The sequence below is a fragment of the Trichosurus vulpecula genome, chromosome 6 (genome assembly GCF_011100635.1).
Source record: "Trichosurus vulpecula isolate mTriVul1 chromosome 6, mTriVul1.pri, whole genome shotgun sequence".
In the NCBI taxonomy this organism is placed as follows: Eukaryota; Metazoa; Chordata; class Mammalia; order Diprotodontia; family Phalangeridae; genus Trichosurus; species Trichosurus vulpecula.
In genome coordinates, this window is record NC_050578.1 from 65,493,626 (window position 1) to 65,515,676 (window position 22,051).

A 22,051-nucleotide genomic window follows, 5' to 3' on the forward strand; every position below is an offset into this window, starting at 1 on the left:
AGAAGTGTGTGCTTGGGTCAGGTCTCAGTTTTCCAAAAAAAAAGTGAATAAGCTCCACTATTATCTATCCAGACCCAAATCTCATCTTCATTGTGCTTGATTGGAATGAGCTCATTCTTTGGGGTCTGGACAAAAATAATGGGGAGTGTGGGAAGATGCTACCCCAAGCCTTTTGGAGACTTGGCTTTGCATTTCTGTTCTGAATGTCAGATTCAGTCATGAGAAGGATCTCACAAGGCACAGTAAGCCACTGAACACACGTGATTTCTTGGGGAAGTTTTTATCCTTTTACTAGGTAAAAGGGGATAAAATTAAAAACAACAATCGAAGAAGGTAAAATTTGAAGATTGAAGTGGTATGTTTCTTAGATTCTGAACATGTTCCTTTTAATTATACTATTAACGAATTGATAAACAAACATTTATTTGGTGCCTAGTACATGTTGAGCAGTGTCCTAAGTGCTGGGGGGTGTCAGTGGATTAGGAGAGGATGTGATAAAAATCAAGAAAATACTCTTTAAGGAAATTTGAGGAAGGGATTGGAGGGTGGTGGTGCTAAACACTTTAGGAGGCAGAGAAAAGGAGTGAGGACTTTTTAGACATGGGATGGGGAGGGTTGTGTGCTGATGACAGTTCTAACAGGTTCAACAAGCAGAGTGTTAAATTTTCAGTATGAACATTTATACCTTAGAAATTGGCAAATTCTACAAATCAGGACCTGATTTATTATTTTGTTGACTATTTAGACTTAAGAAAATGAAGTAGAAAATGACAATAATGCACAGTAAACTTAAATGTATGTTGTGGGTACACCCTCTCCCCAAGACAGTTATTAAACATTTATTAGCACACTTCTGCAGTAGGTGGTAGGTGGGGGATTTATTGAGCTGCCTGGATCATAAAGAGGGTACTACAGAGAATAGAATCAAATTTTAAAACAATCATCAATACAATATTAAAAATACAAGGTTAAATTAGAAAAGTCTATAGGGCAGAGAAGGAACAAAAAGAAAAAAAATAAAAAAAAGATATTTGTATGATAACTTTATTATATGTTTAAAAGGAATAGCAAGTTGTACATAATAGATTTGTAGCTTCATGTGCAATTTTCTATTATACAATGTTATGGAAATGCTTATTTCATTCCATAAATTAAAAATAAAATATATAAAAATTTAAAAAGTGTACTAGTCAATGTTACTATTCCCATTAAAAAAAACCCAGTATGTCCAACTTGACCCATATTTTGTGGAACAAGTTTTAGTCAAAAGGTTCAAAATTAGACATTACACACGTTTCAAAAAAACATTTTTATAGGACAGAGATTTATGAGATGTTCATTCTTTTAAATTTTGAATCTTTAATATACTATGATGAATATTTGGGCATTTTATCTTCAGGGATAAGAAAGAGTGGTGGAAAGCAAGACAGTCTTATTCAGGGAAGTGTGAGCTCTCAAATTAGGATCAATCTCTTAAAGAGGAAACAGTAGACATTTTTTCCACATATGCTTCATCTTCCAAATATTCGCTCCATGTGCCTTTTTTGGCATCCACCAAAAGGCTTTCAAACTTTGGTATTTCCTGAAGGAGACAACCCAGCACCACTTACTAACACCTCACAGGGCTGGTAGAGGTAAAGAGGTAGGCTTAGAGGCAGAGGGGTGCTGGTAAATGTTTCACAACTGCCTCTCTGAAATGAAGGCACACTTTTCAGTTTAATTTGCCTCATTTTTTTTAAATTAAGATTTTTATTTTTATTTTACAACACTTAATTCTGCATGATTTTCAGTTTCAGATTTTCTTCCTCCCTCTCCCCTCCCTCCCCGAGATGGCATGGGATCTGATATATCTTCTACATATAACTTCACATTAACCTTATTTATACAATAGTCAAGTTGTAAAGAAAAACTATGACCAATGGAATGAATCATGACAAAGAAGAAACAAAAGCAAAAAAACAAAAACAATAACAAAAGAGGAGAAAAAAATAAATGAAAGAAGAAAAACAAAGAAGAGCAAATATTTTGCCTCAATCTGCATTCAGACTTCATAGTTCTTTCTCCAGACGTAGGTAGCTCTCTCCATCATGAGTCCTTTGGAGTTGTCTTTAAACCTTGTATTGCTGAGAAGAGCCAAGTCTATCAAAGTTAGTCATCACAGAATGAATATATTTGTGGTTATGTATAATGTTCTCCTGGTTCTGCTCTGCTCACTCAGTATTATACCGTGTAGATTTTTCCAGGTTATTATGAAGTTCGTATCTTCCTTTTTTCTTATAGCACAATATCAAACATTTAAAGAACAATTAATTCCTATACTTTGTAGACTATTTGGGAAAATAGGTGAAGAAGGAGTCCTACCAAATTCTTTTTATGACACAAATATGGTACTAATACCTAAACCAGAAAGAGTCAAAACAGAGAAAGAAAGTTATAGACCAATTTCCCTAATGAATATTGATGCAAACATTTTAAATATTAGCAAAAACATTGCAGCAACTCATCAGGAAAATAATACACTATGACAAGGTAGAATTTATTCCAGGAATGCAAGGCTGGTTCAATATTAGGAAAACTATCAGCATAATTGATCATATCAACAACAAAACTAGCAGAAACCATATGATCATCTCAATAGATGCAGAAAAAGCCTTTGATAAAATACAACACCCATTCCTATTAAAAACACTAGAAAGCATAGGAATAAATGAAACCTTCCTTAAAATTATAAATAGCATCTACCTAAAACCATCAACAAGCATTATTTGTAACGGGGATAAGCTAGATGCATTCCCAATAAGATCAGGGGTGAAACAAGGATGTCCATTATCACCTCTATACAATTTGGTATTAGAAATGTTAGCTGGAGCAATAAGAGAAGAAAAAGAATTGGAATAGGCAAAGAACAAACTAAATTATCACTTTTGCAGATGATATGATGCTTTTCTTAGAGAATCCTAGAGAATCAAGTAAAAAACTACTCGAAATAATAAACAACTTTAGCAAAGTTGCTGGATATAAAATAAACCCATATAAATCCTCAGCATTCCTATATATTACTAACAAAGCCCAACAGCAAGAGATAGAAAGAGAAATTCCATTTAAAGTTACTCTAGACACTATAAAATGCTTGGGAGTCTACCTGCCAAGTCAAACCCAGGGCCTATATGAACGTAATTACGAAACACTTTTCACACAAATAAAGTCAGATCTAAATAAGTGGAAAAACATCAATTGCTCATGGTTAGGCTGAGCTAATATAATAAAAATGACAATTTTACCTAAATTAATTTACTAGTTTAGCCCCATGCCAATCAAAATATTAATTTGCCTTATTAACATTTTCTTTATCACTTTAAGTCTAAAAATCGATAAAATAATGTCAAACCCTGATTTTCAGTCTTTGGTAATTTTCAAGGTGTAAATGCTTACACTGAAAATTTAACAATCAGCTCTTCATAGCTGGTTTAAACACACCCTTAGATGAAAAGCACAGTACTCCTCAGCATAGATTAAAAGAGGCACTGAATTTATTGGATAGGAGGAAAGTAACAGCAGAATGGATAGAGAGAGGAGAGGGTTAACTTTAAAGGAGAGGTATTTTCTGAGTACTGGAGGCAGAGGGAGGTCAGTTAATTGGTTCTGGTATCAAGGAGTACAACAATTCCTTCTTTTGGTTTTGTGGGTCAGGATGTGAGAGAAAGAACTAGAAGCCTTAAAAAGAGTATTAAGAGATAATATGGTGCCTTTGGGGAAAACCTACATTTCAGAGTGCAACACAAGATGGAAGGAATGGAAAGGAGAGTGATCTAATGGGAGGAGTACCTTGATTTTACCAATGGAAAGAGCAATAGATTTGAACCGGGATTCAAATTCCTCCTCTTCCACTCACCTGGATGATGGGCTCTCTAGGGTTCAGTTTTCTGATTTATGAAATTAAAAGGATGAATTTGAAGACTTCTAAGGTCCCTTCCATCTATAACTCTATGACCTTGTTATCATAGTAGGATGGAGCATCCATTAACAACAGAGGAAGATCCAGAGAACACAGGGCTTGTCCCATAATAGACACGTGATGCTGGCCTCCTTGGCATTCCTTGCACATAATACACCACCTTTTGACTGAGTATGTGGATTGAGTGACCTTCGTGACTGTAATATTCTCCATCCTCATCTCTGCTTCCTGGCTTCCCTAGTTTCCTTCAAATCTTCTTTCTCTGATTTTCCTTAATCTTAGTGCCTTAGTAAACATAATAGGCACTTAATAAATTCTTGTTAGTTGAATGTTTCCAGGTTACAGGGAACAGCTCTTTCAAGTAAAGAGTCTCCCTAAAGGACAAAAGGTTTGTTATTTCACTTAAAAGTGAAAAATGATAAAAGGAAATTCAATGAAGGAAAAACCCAGCCATGAATTTTATGCATAGGCTTAAAATTTAAATGGAAAGTTTTTCCTTTAAAGGAAAGTTACAAGCAACTTAACTTTTAACATTTTGGGGATTGGTGTCATAGTGAACCTTAATTATGGTAGTTGCTCATGCTTAAGTTAGACAGGATATCACAGGATTATGGATGCAGTAAACCTTTCCTTCTCTTTTTAAAACTAAGATTCAATTGTTTTCTTTTAGGTCTAGTATTCTTTTTGTGGGAGAGCACTTTGAGTCAAAGAGGGTCTTGAAAATAAACTGGTAGAGAAGTTTAGCAAGTCAGAGGATCATAAATGCAAACTTGGAAGGAAACTTAGAAGATATTTAGTCCAGATCTTTCATCTTATATATAAGTAAAGAGGGGCCTAGTGCATTTGGATAACTTGCCCAAGGTCATGAGGGTAACAAGTGGCAGAGCCAGAAGACAAAACCAATTTCTCCAATTCCAAATCCAAAAGGGTTGGAGGTTCAAGTTAAACTTCTGGTAGCTGTTCATTAATAGTGAAAGGAGGACCCCAAGCTTTACTATTCAAGGCTTGACTCTCCACCAAATACCATTTCCACAATGAATACACACAGAACACCCAGCAAAATAAACTCCATTTACCCAAGTTGACAGCAAAATAAAAAGTATACATAGAAAATATACATAGGAGAATATACACCAGACATCCCAATTGCAGAAGTTCTCCCATTTGGAGTGAGTTAACTCAGCTTAGTTGAGAGTCCTAGATTTCACACAAGGGGATATTCCCCAAGTCTTTAGTGTACCAAGCTGGGGATAGGGACATGAGCGAGACTACTAGATCTTCCCATGTTGGCTTCTTCCCAGAGTCTTCTCCCATCAGTAACCTGAAGTGGAGTTGACATTATCCACTTCTGTCTCCAAGCAGGAAGCCAAAAGCATCTGAAGTGACCGCAGAGCCCAAAGGTACTGAAGAAACCACTGAAGAGACCACACCTCCCCTTTCTCCTTACTCTCACCAACTCTGCCCTGCCTCTCAACCATGTCTGTGGGACATTGACCCTCACTAGTAAAGAGAGAATCCCATACTAATGGACTTTGGGACTCAGGTTACAATAGAATATTTTGTACATTATGTAATAAAACCCCTAAGTTCAACCAAACCAACCCTGCTCATTGAATATGCTCATCTATGACTATTTGCTAACTAATGTACAACAACTTTTCAGATGGGATGACATTTGTATCTCTTACCATGGTAAGGAGGACCACTTTTTAAACTATTATTTATTCCTTTCTTTTGGTTTGAGCTATATGAAGTAAGTGAATAGTTTTGCTCTATTCAGCACATTGGTGAAATTCTGAAATTTACTTGCTGAATCTGAGTTTCATTACATTAATGGTAAAACTGAAAACATGTGACAATTGTCTTAGGTCTGATATCCCAAGGAGATCAAAGATCAGAAGAAAGGTCCCGTAGGCAGTAAAATATTTATAAAAGCACTTTTTGTGTAGCAAAGCAATCAATTAATTGCATCATATTTATTGAGCCCCTCTTATGTGTGAAACACTACTCTAAGCATTAGGGATAAAACAAAAAAGCAAAAGACAGTCCCTGCCTTCAAGGAGTTCACAGTCTAGCGAAGGTGAAAGCATGCAAATCACTGTGTACAAACAAAATATAAACAGGACAAAATGGGGGTTGTCTCAGAGGGAAAGCACTAAGATTAAAAAGGCCTGGGAAGGGATTCTTGGTGAAAGTGGGGCTTTAGCAGAGGCTTGAGGGAAGCAGCAGTTGCTCATCTGTGGGGAATTATCCAAACAAATTGTAGTTTATTAGTATAATGGAATATTCTTATACCCTAAGAAATCACGAATAAGAAGAATTCAGAGAAACATGGGAAGACAACTTATATGAACTGATGCATGAGAAAGTGACCAGAAGCAGTGAAACCATATACACAGTGACTACAAAAATGGAAGAAGAAGAACTTAACTTCATGTAATCATAATGAGCAAGTTCAGGTCTCCCAGAAGAATTAAGAAAATGTACCTGTCTCCCTTTTCTACATAGATGGGAGACTAGGGGTAAAGAATATTGCATACGAGTCAGTAAGACTTGTGATGGCTTGGTTATTTTTGCTTAAATGCTTTTTAAATATTTTCCTTTCTTATTCTTTGTTACGTGGATTGGCTCCTTAGGTAGGAGAGCAGAAAATAGGTAGATACATAGACAGATAGATAGATGATAGACATAAATGTTAATGTATGTGTATATTCAGACATAAATATATACATATATACATAAGTATACCTACATATATATCTATACATTTAAATAAAAATGAATCTTAGAAATTCTAAGTAGGTATTTTCTATTTCTAGTTTCTGTGAATATTCTTCACCTCATTATCTGATTATTTATAAGAACCATGTTTCTTAAAAACGAACTTTTGATATCTTGTTTGCTTGCTTTTTTTTTTTTTTACCAAAACAAGGTGTTGTAAAACATCACCAGGTGTTATAAAAACAAAAGATAACAATTACTGTTGAAAAACAAAATATGTGGCTCTTTCCATACCAAATAATCAGAAACTAGAGCCATAAAGTCTCTACTTACGATTTATAAGCTACATTTGGAGGGAGGGAACACATGTGAGAAGGTGATAAACTCAGACTGAATAATAATGAAGCCCAGACACCATTTTTCTATGTGCACTGTGCTAGGCACAGGAGTTAATGCAAAGATGAATAAGATGTCGCTCCCTTTATCAAGGGGCTTTTGTCTTGTAGAAGACATGTGTGTAGCGGGGAGGAGGAATAAGTGTTTATGTTGTAGCTACTATGTAGCAGGCACTGCTAAGTGCTTTTAAAAAATCTTATTTCATTTGATCCTCAAAACAACCCAGTGAGATAGTTGCTACAGTTACCCCCCCCCCCATTTTACAGGTGAGAAAACTGAGGCAGAGGTTAAACGACTTGGCCAGGGTCACACAGCTGATAAGAGTTTGAGGCTGGATCTGACCTCTGACTCCAGGCCTAGTGTTCTATCCATCGCACTACCTGGTGCCTCTAATATAGTTGCCACGTACAAGGTGCTAAATTTCAAGAAAGTCATTTTATTTGTAGCACAGAAATAAAACAATCAAAGGGAAGTCATGTTAGTTTTCATGATCAAACAACTATTCTTCATTCTTTTTTTCATTTCTCCTGAGTTTTTATTAATTAAGTAGGTGAAGCAGGGGGAAGGCCACTCTATCTGGAGTCAGAGAACCTAACTTTGAATCCATGTTCTGGTATTTCCTCTTTGTCTGACTTTGAGCAAGTCCACCTCTGTGACTCAGTTTCTTCATGCGTCAACTAAGGGAGCTTGCACTTGACGGTCTCTGAGGTACCCTTCATCTGTACATATGAAACCTTTTTTGTGTTACAATTTTATTTTACTTTCCATTCATGGAACAAGACAAGCATTTCTATAATGTTGTACAATAAGAAAAGATGATCATACATGACATTGCAAATCTACTTCATACAATATGCTATATTCCCTCCAAATATACAATGAAATTATCATGTAAATTTCCTTTTTTCCCCTTAATGTCATCTGCTTACTCTTAGAAGGAATAGCTTTTTGAATGTGTTCTCTTGGATGGATGAGACCACAGGTTGGGAAGAAAAATCAATTCTATCCTTTTAAATTAAGTTGTTATTGGAAGGATTTTCATAATCACAACTCTATCTTAACTCAATTCAACATATATACATATATATTCAATGCTTACTGTGTACCAATTGTTGTGTTAGATCCTGGGGATGAAAATGTGAAAATTCAATAGTTCCTGTCTTCAAGGAATTCATATTCTACTAGGATGAAGTAACATGTTCACAGCCAAATCAAAAACATACAAAAGAAAGATAAAGTCATTCCTTTTAAGAAGAGGAAAGACCATGAATTCCTGGTGGGTGGGGGAGGGAATGGTCAGGAAAGACCCCATTTAGGAAGTGTCTCTTGAGTGAAGTTTAAAGGGTTCTGGGGTTTCTATGAGAAGGAGGTAAGAAAAGAATTCTTCCCCTGAATGGGGGTAATGGTATGGTGGCCTGTGAAGAAGTACAGATGTGGGAATGTTATGTATGAGAGTGTCATGTTCCAGTAAGTAGGATAATATGGGACAATTGAGGGCTTGAGTGGGCAAATGTGAACTCATCCTGGAGAGATGGGCTGAGAATGACTATTAATACCAAGTAGAAAAGTTTTATTTCATCCTAAAAGCAATGGGGAGACTGTGGGGTGTCTTCAAGAGGAGAATGACCTGACATGGTCAGTCCAAAGCTTTAAGACTATTCATTTCCCCAGTTGATAAACAGTCAAAGGATATGAACAGGCAGTTTTCAGAGGAAGAGAAATTGAAGATATCTATAGTCATATGAAAAAATGCGCTAAATCACTATTGATTAGAGAAACGCAAATCAAAACAACTCTTAGGTACCACATCACATCTGTCAGATTGGCTAACATGATGAAGCAGGAAAATCATAAATGCTGGAGAGGATGTGGGAAAATTGAAACACTAATGCATTGTTGGTGGAGTTGTGAACTGACCCAACCATTCTGGAGAGAAATCTGGAACTTTGCCAAAGGGCTATAAAAATGTGCATCTCCTTTGACCCAGCAATATAACTTCTAGGGCTGTATCCCAAAGAAATCATACAAGAGGGAAAAGGACCTGTATGTTCAAAAATATTTATAGCAGTTCTTTTTGTAGTAGCAAAGAATTGGAAATCAAGAGGATGTCCATCAATTGGGGAATGGATAAACAAGTTGTGGTATATGAATGTAATGGAATACTGTTATGCTATAAGAAATGAGGAGCAGATGGACTTCATAATAACCAGGAAAGACTTACATGATTTGATTCTGAATGAGGGGAGCAGAACCAGGATAATATTGTACATGATTACAGACGCATGGCATCTCTGATGACTAACTTTGATAGACTTGGCAATGCAAGGTTCTCAGCAATGCAAGGTTCTAAGACAACTCCAAAAGACTCATGATCAAAAATGGGATTCACATCCAGAGAAAGAATTACGGAATCTGAATGAAGATTGAACCAAAATATTTCCTCTTTTTTTCTTGTGTTTGTTCTTGTTTCCATTTTATTTCTTCTTTCTCATGGTTCATTCCATTGGTCATAGTTCTTTTTTACAACTTGACTATTTTGAAAATCTGTTTAGCGTGAAGGTATTTGTAGAACCCATATTGGCTTGCATGCCATCTTGTGGGGAGGAGGAGAAGGAAGGGGAGAAAATTTGAAACTCAAAACCTTGAGGAATTGAATGTTTTAAACTAAAACTAAAATTAAATAAATCAATTTAAAAAAAAGGCTATTCATCTGATAGTTGTATAGATACACAATAGTATCAAACTCAAACAAAAATAGGGGCCACAAAGCAGTACACAAAGATCACTGTCAGTCACATTTTGACTGCTGTTTTATTGTATTTTTACATCTTCTTTGTATATTTATTTATTTTGTTAAATATTTCCTAATTACATTCTAATCTGGTTCTACCCACTGAGGAAGTGTTTCACAGCCTACATTGTGGCTGTGAAGGTGAGAGAATGGAAGTAGGGGGATCAATTAGGAGGCTATTTTAATAGCCTCATGTATATTTTTGATTTTGTTGAAACAATCCTGCTTGCCTTGGTTGAACTCGAATGACTAGCATAGGACCAGTTTCATGATGTAGATTACAAGTAGTCATGGAAATTGCAGGATGTCCACCAACTGGGGAGTGGATGAAGAAGTTGTACATGATTGTGGTAGAATACTACTGTGCTATAAGAAATGATGAGCTCAATGAGCTTAGAAAAAAACATGGACAGACTTGCATGAAATAATGAAGAACAAAGTGAGTAGAACAAAGAGAACACAAAGAGAACAGTAACAGCAATATTGTTAATAAGGATTTTGAGCAAATAAGTAATTTTGACTATTATACATAAATTAACTATAAAAGACATGTGAAGAAAGATGCTATGTGCATTCAAAGAAAGAACTGATAAAATATATAGAATAATTTTATATACACACATACATGTATGTATACATACATATGTACACACACACACCCCTATTTGTTTCTAATGGTAGCCATCACTAGGGTGGGGGGCTGATATATTGCTCTCAGAAAATGATTTGAACTTGTAATTTCCTCATTTTTCTTTCTTTTCTCTTTTTCTTCCTCCTTCTTACCCTCAACATTTTTTTCACCTCCATTTTCTCTTGGCTGGGGAAAATATTTTTCAGCACACCTTTTGCCAAGATTTGGCAGTGGAAAAATAAGCATGAGCCAACACACTTTTTAGAACCTGTGAAATTGAGAGGGAGAAGGGCAGGAATGATTGTTAGAGGACTACGATATTTTTTTTCCTGGTTGGGAAAGTAGTGGGAGGTGGATGAAATAGAGGAATCGAGGTGGAAAAAAATGAACTAGAAAAATGCTATAAAAGACTAGATTCATGGATGTTTGGAAATAGCACTAAAAACCATTCTTATGACTCATCTGCTTGCTCCCTTCAGGGGTGGAAGTTTGGGCCTCTTGACTAACTCTCCAGTGTTCTGATGGGTTTTCAGAACTTTGTCATTCCTCCAATCCCAGGGAAATGCACTGGGGCAGCTGCGATAAAAATGTCTTCTTGCTATCTTCCTAGGTAAAGGAGGAGGTTAATTGAGAAGAGGAACCAAAAGGCAGGTCTGGTTGATGACATCCCCATGACATCACCTGCCACCCTCAGACTCTTGGTCTACACATGACAGGCATTCATTAATATTGAGCATTTACAGAGTCCTTTCTGATCTCACTCGAGAAAGCAAAGGAATATCTCAATGAAGGTGGGGAAAGAAGACCTCTGCATGAACGAGGAGGTTTTTGGAGAAGGTAGAGGATCCTGCTAGAGAGTGAAATAGCCCTGGACAATTGTAAGACATTACAGGAAATGAATAAGACTGGCCTTTAAAGGAACTGAAGCTAGAAATTGTAGTTTTGAAAACCTCTTCAAAGCCAGAGGCTTTGATCATTGATTTATAAATAAGGAAACTGAGATACAGGGAAGTTAAGTGACTTGACTGAAGGTCCCACAGGCCATAAGGGTCAGAGGTAGGATTTGAATCAAGGTCACCCCAGAGGCAGCGATCTTTCCACTGTATACTGTGCTCCTTCTGGCTATAACTGTAGCTTGGTCTTTTCCCATCTTATCTCCATTACCCTAAAGTTACCTGGAAGTACACTGGTCATTCATCTCTGCGGATGTGAGTCAGTAGACCAGCTCCTATTTTGACTCATAGCATAATCTCAACTGCTGATGTCCCCAGAATGTTGCTAAATGCCTACAGGCTGAGGCAGTGAAGAATGATTGTCTAGATTTCCAAAAGAGATGGAATGTGGCCAGATAAAATAATGACAGTGACTCTGGTGCCTTTGTATTGCAATATTGCAAGTACCTGGCCCTGGGTTAACCCTTCAGCATCACATAGCAGGACATGCCCAAACTTCGCTGGCAGATCTACAAGGATCTGTGAGCCTTAGACCCCAGCCCTCTGTGAAGGCTGAAGAACATCTTTCCCCTCTCTGATCTGCAAAAACCTATTGCTTTTTCATCCTGAACCCCATGCCTTTCTCATGTAAGTGTTTGTTTTTAATATTTAAACGTTTCCCTTGGTTTCTAACAATTAATCACCTATCAATGAACAATTATCCATCCATTATTCTATGAATTAACTGATCAATAAACATTTTATTAGGCATGGATGACATCAAGACAGTAAGTGAGCTCGTTCATATTCAGTAAAATTTTTAGGGAACTGAGAACCTAAGGGGCAATGGGGAAATGGTTATAAACCAGACTTTAGTTAAGGATATAAGCTGATCTGGAGGAAGTGAATTCCCAGCAGGGATTAGGGGGAAGTAATATCAAGGAACTGATTGTACTAGGCTGTTCTTGGAGCTTTGGAAATATTGGCATAAGGTTGCTCTGACCAAAATTGCCAATTAAGAATATTGTTAATACATTATACACGTACCCCATCCTAATGTAAAAACAATACACACACACACACACACACACACACACACACTCACCTGTTTTTGGAGATGAAAATCCTTTCTATTCTTAGTTTGGTGAAAAGTGAGAAATAGCCCTCTTTGAAGCATTTCAAATTTGAGCTAATGGCAAAATGATTTCTGGTCAAGCCCAGGGCAGTGCTAGCAAACTGTCAAGGCATCCACTTTGTAGTTCTCTTGCTCTCCCCTACAACATGCCTTGACCTCTATGGAGGCTGAAGGCTCAGGGGCTCATGGAAGATGTCTTCAAAGCCGTCAAATCCAAGCCCCTCCTTTTGAAGGTTGAGGAAACTGAGCCCCAGAAAGGTTACATTCAAGGCAACAACCACTACGCTTCCTGGCCGCACAACTTGGTTCCCTTTCTACATCACCATGGACATTTGCAGGAAGCATTTGTAGGGTGGCTCCCCCTTGCCCTGCCCCTTCCCTACCAAACAAATGAGAACTATTCCATTATCTGTGATGCTTCACTATCCATCCTGTCTCTGCAACTGAGGAAAGCAAAGATATGGGAAACAGAGAAGCGGGTGTTAACATTATAAAGACTATATAGTCTTAGATCCCTAAGAGAACTCATTTAATTATCTATACTCAAAATTGTGGCCATTAGGATAGGGGCATATTACTAAATTATAGAATGGGTGCTCTGGAGCTAAGGACTTCTTGGGACAGAATAATATCCTAAACACTGTCCCCCATGCGAGCTAGGCTAGTTTTTCCTTCATATACATTTAAGCTGTCCCCAAGATTTAATTGGCTCAGATGACGGCAGGTTGGGACATGGATGTAGCTTTGTGATCACCTTGGTACAAAACAGCCATGACAGGATGGGCTAGGGTGCCTCCTTCCAGCCGATGACCACAGACAAGCAGTATAAACAAGATGAAAAAGTGGTAGGGACAGCTAGGTGGTTCAGTGAATAGAGTGAGGAGCTGAGTTCAAATGTGACCCCAGACACTTACTAGGTGTATGACCTTGAGCAAGTCACTTAAATTCAGTTCTTCATCTGTAAAATGAGCTGGAGAAAGAAATGGTAAATCACTTCAGTATCTTTGCCAAGAAATCCCCGAAAGGGGTCAGATCTGACCGAAACAACTCAAGAACAAAGGAAGCCTTACTCAGCTGAATCAATGCCTTATTCTGGATGAATATCCTTTTCCTGCTCTTAATGTCCTTCCCCTACCTACGACCAAGGAAACCTCCTTTTGTTAACTGTTAGATAGATTAACATTTCATTTCATTCTGATTTTGGACTTAAACTTTCAGGGGACCTACTTGAGTCAGTCCTAGCCCATGAATGATACCCCTTATAATGCTATTTCACCCAACATCATGTTTCTCTGGATGCAGTTAGTTGTCATATGCCTATGGATATCTCAGGGCTAGGCTGATGATCCAACACCTCAAGGTTCAGGAATTATGCCAGTGGAAGATATAAGCCCCAGTAGGACATTCAGGATATATATTGACTCAACGCTACAGCTCTGACACAGCCCAGAGCCACTACAAGTGGCAGTTAACTCCCTCCTATGCCTCATTTCCCATTCCTTTATTTTTTTCTTTTGAATGTTGCTCTAATTTCCTGCTGTTATCATGGATGGTCCTGCCAGTGAGTGGTATTTTGTAATTCATAGGCTCAGAGATAAACAATGGAAATCTGATCCAGAAGCTGTCCAGTAATAAAGAGATGCAGACTCTAAGGAGAGGCCTTAAGGTGAGCCAAAATATATCCCCAGTACTCTAGCTGGTCACCGAATCACAGAGCTGCTGCCTTGCAGATATCTCTTTTTCCTGTTTTCTTATTTCCAGTGCCTGCCAGAGAAAGAACAGAATAAAATAATTCCCCCTGTATTTACAGCTACCCATTTTCCTGGTGACTATGCAAACTAAAATTAAACTATCTTGACTGTATTTTGAATTACACACAGATTGCTTGAAAGTGTTCATCATTTCTCACACTCCCAGTAACCTGTAATTTGTTCTCTGTCAGGACAAGTCATTATCTAAGATTTTTACTATCTATCCATCTCTGTCCATGGACCTTCTAAGTTCTTCCAAACAAGTAGACAACATTAGAATTTAGCTGCTCTCTAACCCAGCTAAGCTTATTGTCTTCTTCAGCTAAGAAAAATCACTTGGTTTGCTTTCCTTTAATAGAAAGAAAGGTGTGTCACTTAGGATTTAGTCTACTTTCTCCACAATGCTGCCTCCGCTCCAAACATCATCCCCACCACAACCCTGGCCTTTACCTCGAGACCCTCTGCTCTCATAGGTGAGATGTTAGCCTTTTCTTGTCCCGAACCGGACCTCTACACCATTTTACCCTTATTTCTACCCCATGAAATATAAATAGGAACCCACCAACCTTCCTGCTTTCTAATTCCTTTTTAGGTGCTGTCTTTCCTATGAAAATGTAAGCTTTTTGAGGGCTGAGGCTGCCTTATTTGCTTGTGTTTGTATCCCAAGAGCTTAGCATAATGGTTGGTACAGAGTAAGCATTTAGTAAATTTAATAAATAAATATCTACTATCCATCTACTATTTCTCTCCCTTGTCTCTGCCTCTGTCTCTTGTCTCTGCGTCTCTCTTTCTATCATCTATCCTTGTTGTTGTGTGTGTTTTGACCTTCATTTTTGAAGAGAACCATGGCATCAGGGAGATGATGACATGACTTGCAGTTGACTTTGATTTGAACAAGGGAGGGCTGTGCAAGGTCGCCAGCCTCACTTTCCTCCAGAGCCATCTGGATCCAGTGACCAGATATTCATCAGGATGACTGGAGATGACCCAGGATGCAATGGGAGACCCTGGCTATCTATCTAGCATATAGTCTATAAGTAACTGGTATAGTTCTTCAATTGATTGTGTCAGGGAAGCCCAATATATTTAATGGAGGACAAAGGACACTCCAGACAAAAGTCCTCGATCACTTTTTCAACACTCACAGATATAGAGAGCTGACTGAAAGGCTGTGGCTTCCTGTTCCCTTGGTAGCCCCGGCACAGCAGGTCTCAAGATCATAGGGACTAGAAGGGAGCAAAAGAAAGATATCTCACCTTCTCAGAAAATCCAAATGAAATTGAAAAACAAAAAAGGAAGTCAGGTTCCCCAGAATCACTGTGTATTGTGCTGTAACCCTTTTACATAAAAAAGCCAAGGCCATCCTCAGGCAAATGTCAGACTGGACTCAGTCTGGAAAACTGGACTCTAAAGTTAAATGAGATTAAAATGAATCTGAAAGGCAGCCTAGGGAAAAACAGAAATACCCAAAAGATGGCATGTTGCCTAAAAGGTATGAGCAGTTCCATCCACTTGAGGTTTGTCTGTGTTGGCTGAATGTTTAAAAGCCTCTGTTGAAATGTCAGCTCCTTGAGAGCAGTAAGTCTTTCATTTTTTTTCTTTATATTTCCCAGTGACAAACATAGAGTCCAGCACACAGAGGCTTTTACAAAGTTACTGAAATCAAATGAATTATGAAGACTGGAGCTTTCTGATTCGAAGCCCAGCTCTCTTTCTATTGCCCCAAACTACCTACACCCAAGGAGTGGCTTAGTCTCAAAAAAACACAGAGAAATCATGTTTTTTTTTAAATTTACATTTCTTTGGATTATTGGTGCCACAGTATATAAGACCTCGAGCTCTCTGCACCATTACTTTTAATGATTTTGTTTCCAAACCAAGTCCTTGGTGGCCTTGTCTCTGCACAGACCCTATGAAAATCAAGTGTTTTATTCTTTATTTCTAAAGGATTGTGAATTTACAAATGTCTCTAAACACACACATGCACATGTATATACATTGATGAGTCTATAATATAGATAAATACAATGTCATATACATGTTTGACAGTGTCGTCTCCACTACCAAAAATTCTCAGTGGCTCCAGGAACAAATACAAAATCTTCTGTTTGGTGTTCAGTTCTTTCAGAATCACCCTCCTGCATAAACACTTAGATTCAACTTTCTAGTCTTCTTATACCTTCCTGAGTACCACATACTCTTCAGTCCAGTGACAATGCCCCCCTGGCTTTTCCAGGAACAAGACATTCCGTCTCTTGTCTCTAGGAGTTGCCTCCGGTTGCCCCCATGCCTGGAATGCTCTTCCTTTTCAACACTTCCTCCTGAATTTCTTGGGCAGGGGCTGATTGTCTTTAACCTTCCTTTGTCTCCCTAGCCCAGTGGCTCCTACCTAGGAGGTGCTTAATAAATGTTTATTAACTGACTCAGTGACTGCCTTGCTCTACAATGTTTCCCATTCACTTCAACGGAAAATGTATTTATGGAGGTCCTATGGATTATGTGCCAGGCAGGAACCATGGGAGATATAAAAGAAAATGATTCAGCCAGAGGTATAGTTCAAGTTTAATGCTGGGAAGGACAGAATATTAAAGAAAAAAAGACAGGTAGTTAAAAAAAATATTGTGAGTAGCAGTGTCATTAAAGATACCATGTTTTGAGAAACTTTATACCTAAAAACAAGCCCACTCAACACAGTATTAATATGGTTTTTATAAGCTATAAATATCCACGTATGCTACATTTTTTATTTTGTGTTAAACATTGGTGAGTATGTTTATAAAACATTGTTTCATTAAAATTAAACAATGAGTACAATAAAGTAAGAAATCAACTTCCCCACCCCCACCCCAACAACAGAACATATTACACTTAGGATTGAGAAACCTCAGAACTACCACTCCTACAGAAGAAAGGAAGATCATCATGTGAACATTCCCATCTGTTGTATCAATGACTGAGTGATACTGCTTCCTCATTAGACTCTAAGCTCTTTGAGAATAGGGACTACTGTTTATTATTTTTATTTTTGCCATTCTCTGTATCCCCAAGGCTAAGCACAATGCCTTAGCACAAAAATAGCAATGTATGGCTGTGAAAACTGGACTATAAGGAAAGTTGAGCTCTGTAGAATCGAAGCGTTGAGTTGCGGTGCTGGAGAAGACTTGAGATTCTCTTAGACATTAAGGAGGTGAATCAATTGATACTTAAAGAATTAATTTAAACTATTCACTGGAAGGTTAAATATGGAAGCTTAAGGTTAAATACTTGGGCCAAATAATGAGAAGACAGGATTCACTGGAAGATTCTTGGATAGAGAGTGTCACGGAAACAATGAATATAAACTTGGATTGATGGACCTGGCATGCCACATATGACCACAGCCCATAGGGGTCACAAAAGAGTTGGACATGACTGAACAACTGGACAACAACAATGATGACGGTTCTCATGATTTCATTTTTTATAAGGAATTCCCAGGTAAGGAAACTCCCTCTACCAATGGAGGTAGGCACTTTCTCTGTAATTTATGGTCTAAGAGAAATGCCTAGCTCTAGCCTTGAAGTTAGGAGGCTCTGAGTTCAAATCTAGCCTCGGACACTTACTAGCTGTGTGATCCTGTGGATTCCGCTTAATCTGAATTGGAGAGAGAGAATGAAAGAGAGAGAGAGAGAGAGAGAGAGAGAGAGAGAGAGAGAGCAAGAGAATTGCCTACAAGTTAGCACTGAGAGGTTAAGGCATTTGTCCTGGGTCCCATGGTTAGTAAATTTCAGAGGCAAGACTGAACCCAGGTCTTCTTGGTTTCAAGGTTGGCTTTCTACCCGCTCTTCCATTCTACCCATCATTGAATAACATAAACATCATTCATATGGACTCTCCCAACATTTCAGCCTTAGGCTAATCGTCTTGTTTAGGATAATTTTACTCCTTTCTCCAAGGACTAGATAATTTGCCAAACAAACAAACTAACAAACAAAAAGAACAAACAAAAAACAAAAAAAGAAAGGCAACCTTACACAGCTGCACATATGATTTTATCATAGCTAAAATACATATACACATAAGAAGTCAAGTTTGGAGGGAATGGAGCAGTCGACTTCTAATTTGTTACCATATAAACTTCATTCCAGTTATTTTCCAAAGTTTAGAAAAGTTCATGAGTTAGTTAGGCCCAGGTAGGAGTCCATTGTAATAGTCCAAGGAAGATGTTATGATGTCCTGAACCAGGGCAATGAAAGGATTGGCAGCAAAGAGGAAAGATGTGAGAGATTTTTTTTTCTGTACTGGAGTTGGGTATAATTGAGAGGACTCGCAAACTGAATGAGGAAGGTAAGGGAAAAGAAGAAAAAAAGGGATTTTGAGGTTTCAGATCTGAATGACTGAGAGGATGGCATTGTCATCAATAGAGAAAAAGAAAACTTAAGAAGAAGAGACTTTACAGGAATGAGGATAAATTCAGTTTTTGATATGTTAAGTTTGAGGTGCTGGGTGGACATATATGTGGGGATGTTCAGTTGGCATATGCAAATGCAGGACTGGAATTCAGGGTTGCAGTTAAAGGTAGACAGAGGCAGTCTCCTTTTACTTACAAAGAAGGGATAAACAAAGTCACAGCAGCAAGTGAGACTGCTAAATCACTCTGAAAACAGCTGTGATGGTAGCTTCAATATACTCCCAGGAGCTCAAGTGAAATTCACTGGCTTCCTTTTTGCAGATTTTATTTTGTTTAATGAAAATTAGAACTTCCTACTACCTGGCCATTTTTTTGACAATCTCATCATCTTACTTTTTTTTTCCTGGACCAGAGAACATGCCCTGAAAGTTTTAACTCATTAATTTCTCGAACACCTTCCTTGGTGCCCCCCTGTGATGTCTGTTGATTGCTTTACCAAATCAGAGCAAACAAGGAGAAAAAAAAACCCCAGGAGATGGCAACTATGAGTGGGAGGAGAAAGTATTCAGAAGGAAAGAGTGGATAAGAATGTGAAATTCTGCAGAGAGTTCAGAGACAATAATGGCTCTGGAAAGACCATTGAGTTCTACAATTAAAAGATCATGATGAATCCTCCTCTCCTGCTTGTCTCATCTTCTGGCACTCACAAAGACCAACCATCCCCCGGGTGACATTGTCCCTGGCCATTCCTTTCCAGCACAGGTTACACGTCTTCCCAAACCCCATGGACACTAGTCCTGGAGTCAGAATGTTCCTTGCTCACCTCTGCTCCTTCCTGACTCTCCCTTATTTACCATAATTCAGGAGCTTCTGTTTTGATTGCACTATTTCACCATGTATAACACAATATAAGTCAGATCCACACGCAGTTTACCAGTTCCTGGATTGTTCTCCCTACTTTATCCAGTGAGGAAGTACCTGGCTCACTATCTTCCTTTCCTTGCCTTATATACATATGATGATTTTTCCCTCCAACAGCAGTGTGGAACTCAAATAAGAATCCCTGTGTTCTGTATATATAATATTATTTATATTTTACTATATCCTTATTCATCTTGTTAAATGTTTGCCTATTATATTTTAGCCTCGTTTGACGGCCCATGGGTTAGGCACCTGTGCCCTAGGACAATGTAATAGTTCCTCTGCTTTTTCAGGTACTGTGACCTACCCTTCCACTCTGAGTCCTACATAGTTGTGGTCACACCCTAGAACTTGCCATCACCAACAAATGTTTCACTTCAAGATAAAAAACAAAACCAAAAACAACATAAAAGCTCTGTCATTCACCTTGTGACCATAAGCTCATCTTGAATTCCACTGTCCCATCTTTAGGAAGCCATGAGCTCTGCTGCGACTTCACTTTCCTCTTTTCCCATTCTTGACCCCAAGGTTAACTAGTTCGATTTCACACTGTCTTCTATCCTCACATCCCCCAATCCTCTTTCCCGTCTTTGATGTGGTCTCCAATCTCTTCATTCAATTGAAACTGCTCTCTCAGAAGTTACCAACGATCTCTTAACTGACTGAGTCAATGGACTCTCTGTCTTCTCTGTCTTCATTCTTCTTGTAGCTTTGAGGCTGTTGTCCACTATCTCCTCTTAAATACTCTTTCTTCTCTGGGTTTTTGTGACATTAGTTTTGCTAAGTTTGCCTCTTTTCTGTCATTTCTTCCTCATTTTTCTTTCATGTCCCATCATCTATAGAGTTGCAACATAGTGTCATGAATCTCTAGAGCTCTTTCCCCTAAAACCCATAAGACCTGGGTTCAACTGCTTGTTTGACACTAGACAAGTCACTTAGTCTCTTAGTCCAGTAGTCAAAAGTTAGGAACCTGCACTGGCCAATGAACCTTCATTAGATGAAGGAATTTCCTCACCCAGAGTGACAATCATATTCCTAGTCTCTATCGCTTAACAACCATATTATACCCTTGGATTATGGTTGTAATTCCAAGGTATAATTTAGCCAAACTAGCCTTCTCTGTTCTTAATATACACTGCTCTCAGAGAAACCGAAACTGAACCTTTTCAGTGGCTGTTATATCATCCCTATATTTCTTTAAGATACAACTCAGGCATCACCTTCAACATGAGCCTTTCCTGATTTCTTAATTGCTCTTACCCCCCCTAAAAATTCCTTGATTTAGCTATTTATGTTTATTTGAATTTATTCTCTCTCTCCATATATGTATGTACATACACCTATATAAAATACATACCTATATATTTTCTATATATGTTATATGTACTTGTAAACAGCATGTATTCTATGCATTTTCTATACAACATGTATAATATATAATAAATATTCCATATATGCTTTCTATATTATATCACTCTCACTCATCCAATATTGAGTTTGTGAATTTCCATGTCAGCACAAACAGTCTTTTGAATATCCTCCCTCTTTTCTTGGAGGGGATGGCTTGATTTAGGAAGTTTGAAGGGAAAAAATAAACAGCCCAGTGACAAACTGTTCAGAACTGGTGATTGTGTTCCTCCTCCTTTTTGACATTAAAATGGATGACTTTCTAATTGATCCAGCCAGGCAGTTAATAAAATTATACAACACCTACTATGTGCCAGGCACTGGGTATCCAAATAAAAAGACAGACAATCCATGCCCTCAAGGAGCTTACAATCTACTGAGGAAAGACAATACCAAAAGGAAGATAAAAAGTGGGAAGAGGTTGGGGAAAGGCTGGGAAAGAAGATAGTCAAGGGTGGAATCTAGTCCAAGGCATGCAGTTGGTGGGAGAGGAAGAGCTGCTGAACTGGGAGCCCTCTTTAGATGCAGGTTTTGGGAAGAGTTCTTTGCTCAGTCCTCCGCTTCTCCAACTAAAGCTGCAGAAGGCATTGATAAGGCAGGGGCCTAAAAGCTGATGTAATTTCAAAGGAGGAGGTGCCATTTGAGAACCATATTGTTTTTGTTCCTATGATGATATTTCAGTTAAAGGCCTTACCAAGTATATGATATTACACATTGATATATACGCCTCGATTGTGGTTATCTGTCTACTTTTCTTCTTCTTTGTAGTTTGACAAATAGGCAAACCTATTGATAGGAGTGGATGAGTTTCAGCATAAAGGAGTACAACTAAGTCCTCTAAAGATGGGCTCAAAGGTGGAAATTAAGTCATAACTTTTTTCAGAGGGAGTCTGACTGCCTTTTATCTACACAGGAACAATTTTCTCTCTTTAACAATGGTAAATATGGTCTTTTAAGTTACCAGATGAAATAAATCATTGATGCTCATTACCCTTTTTTTTCTTTTTGGAATCTCTGGTTA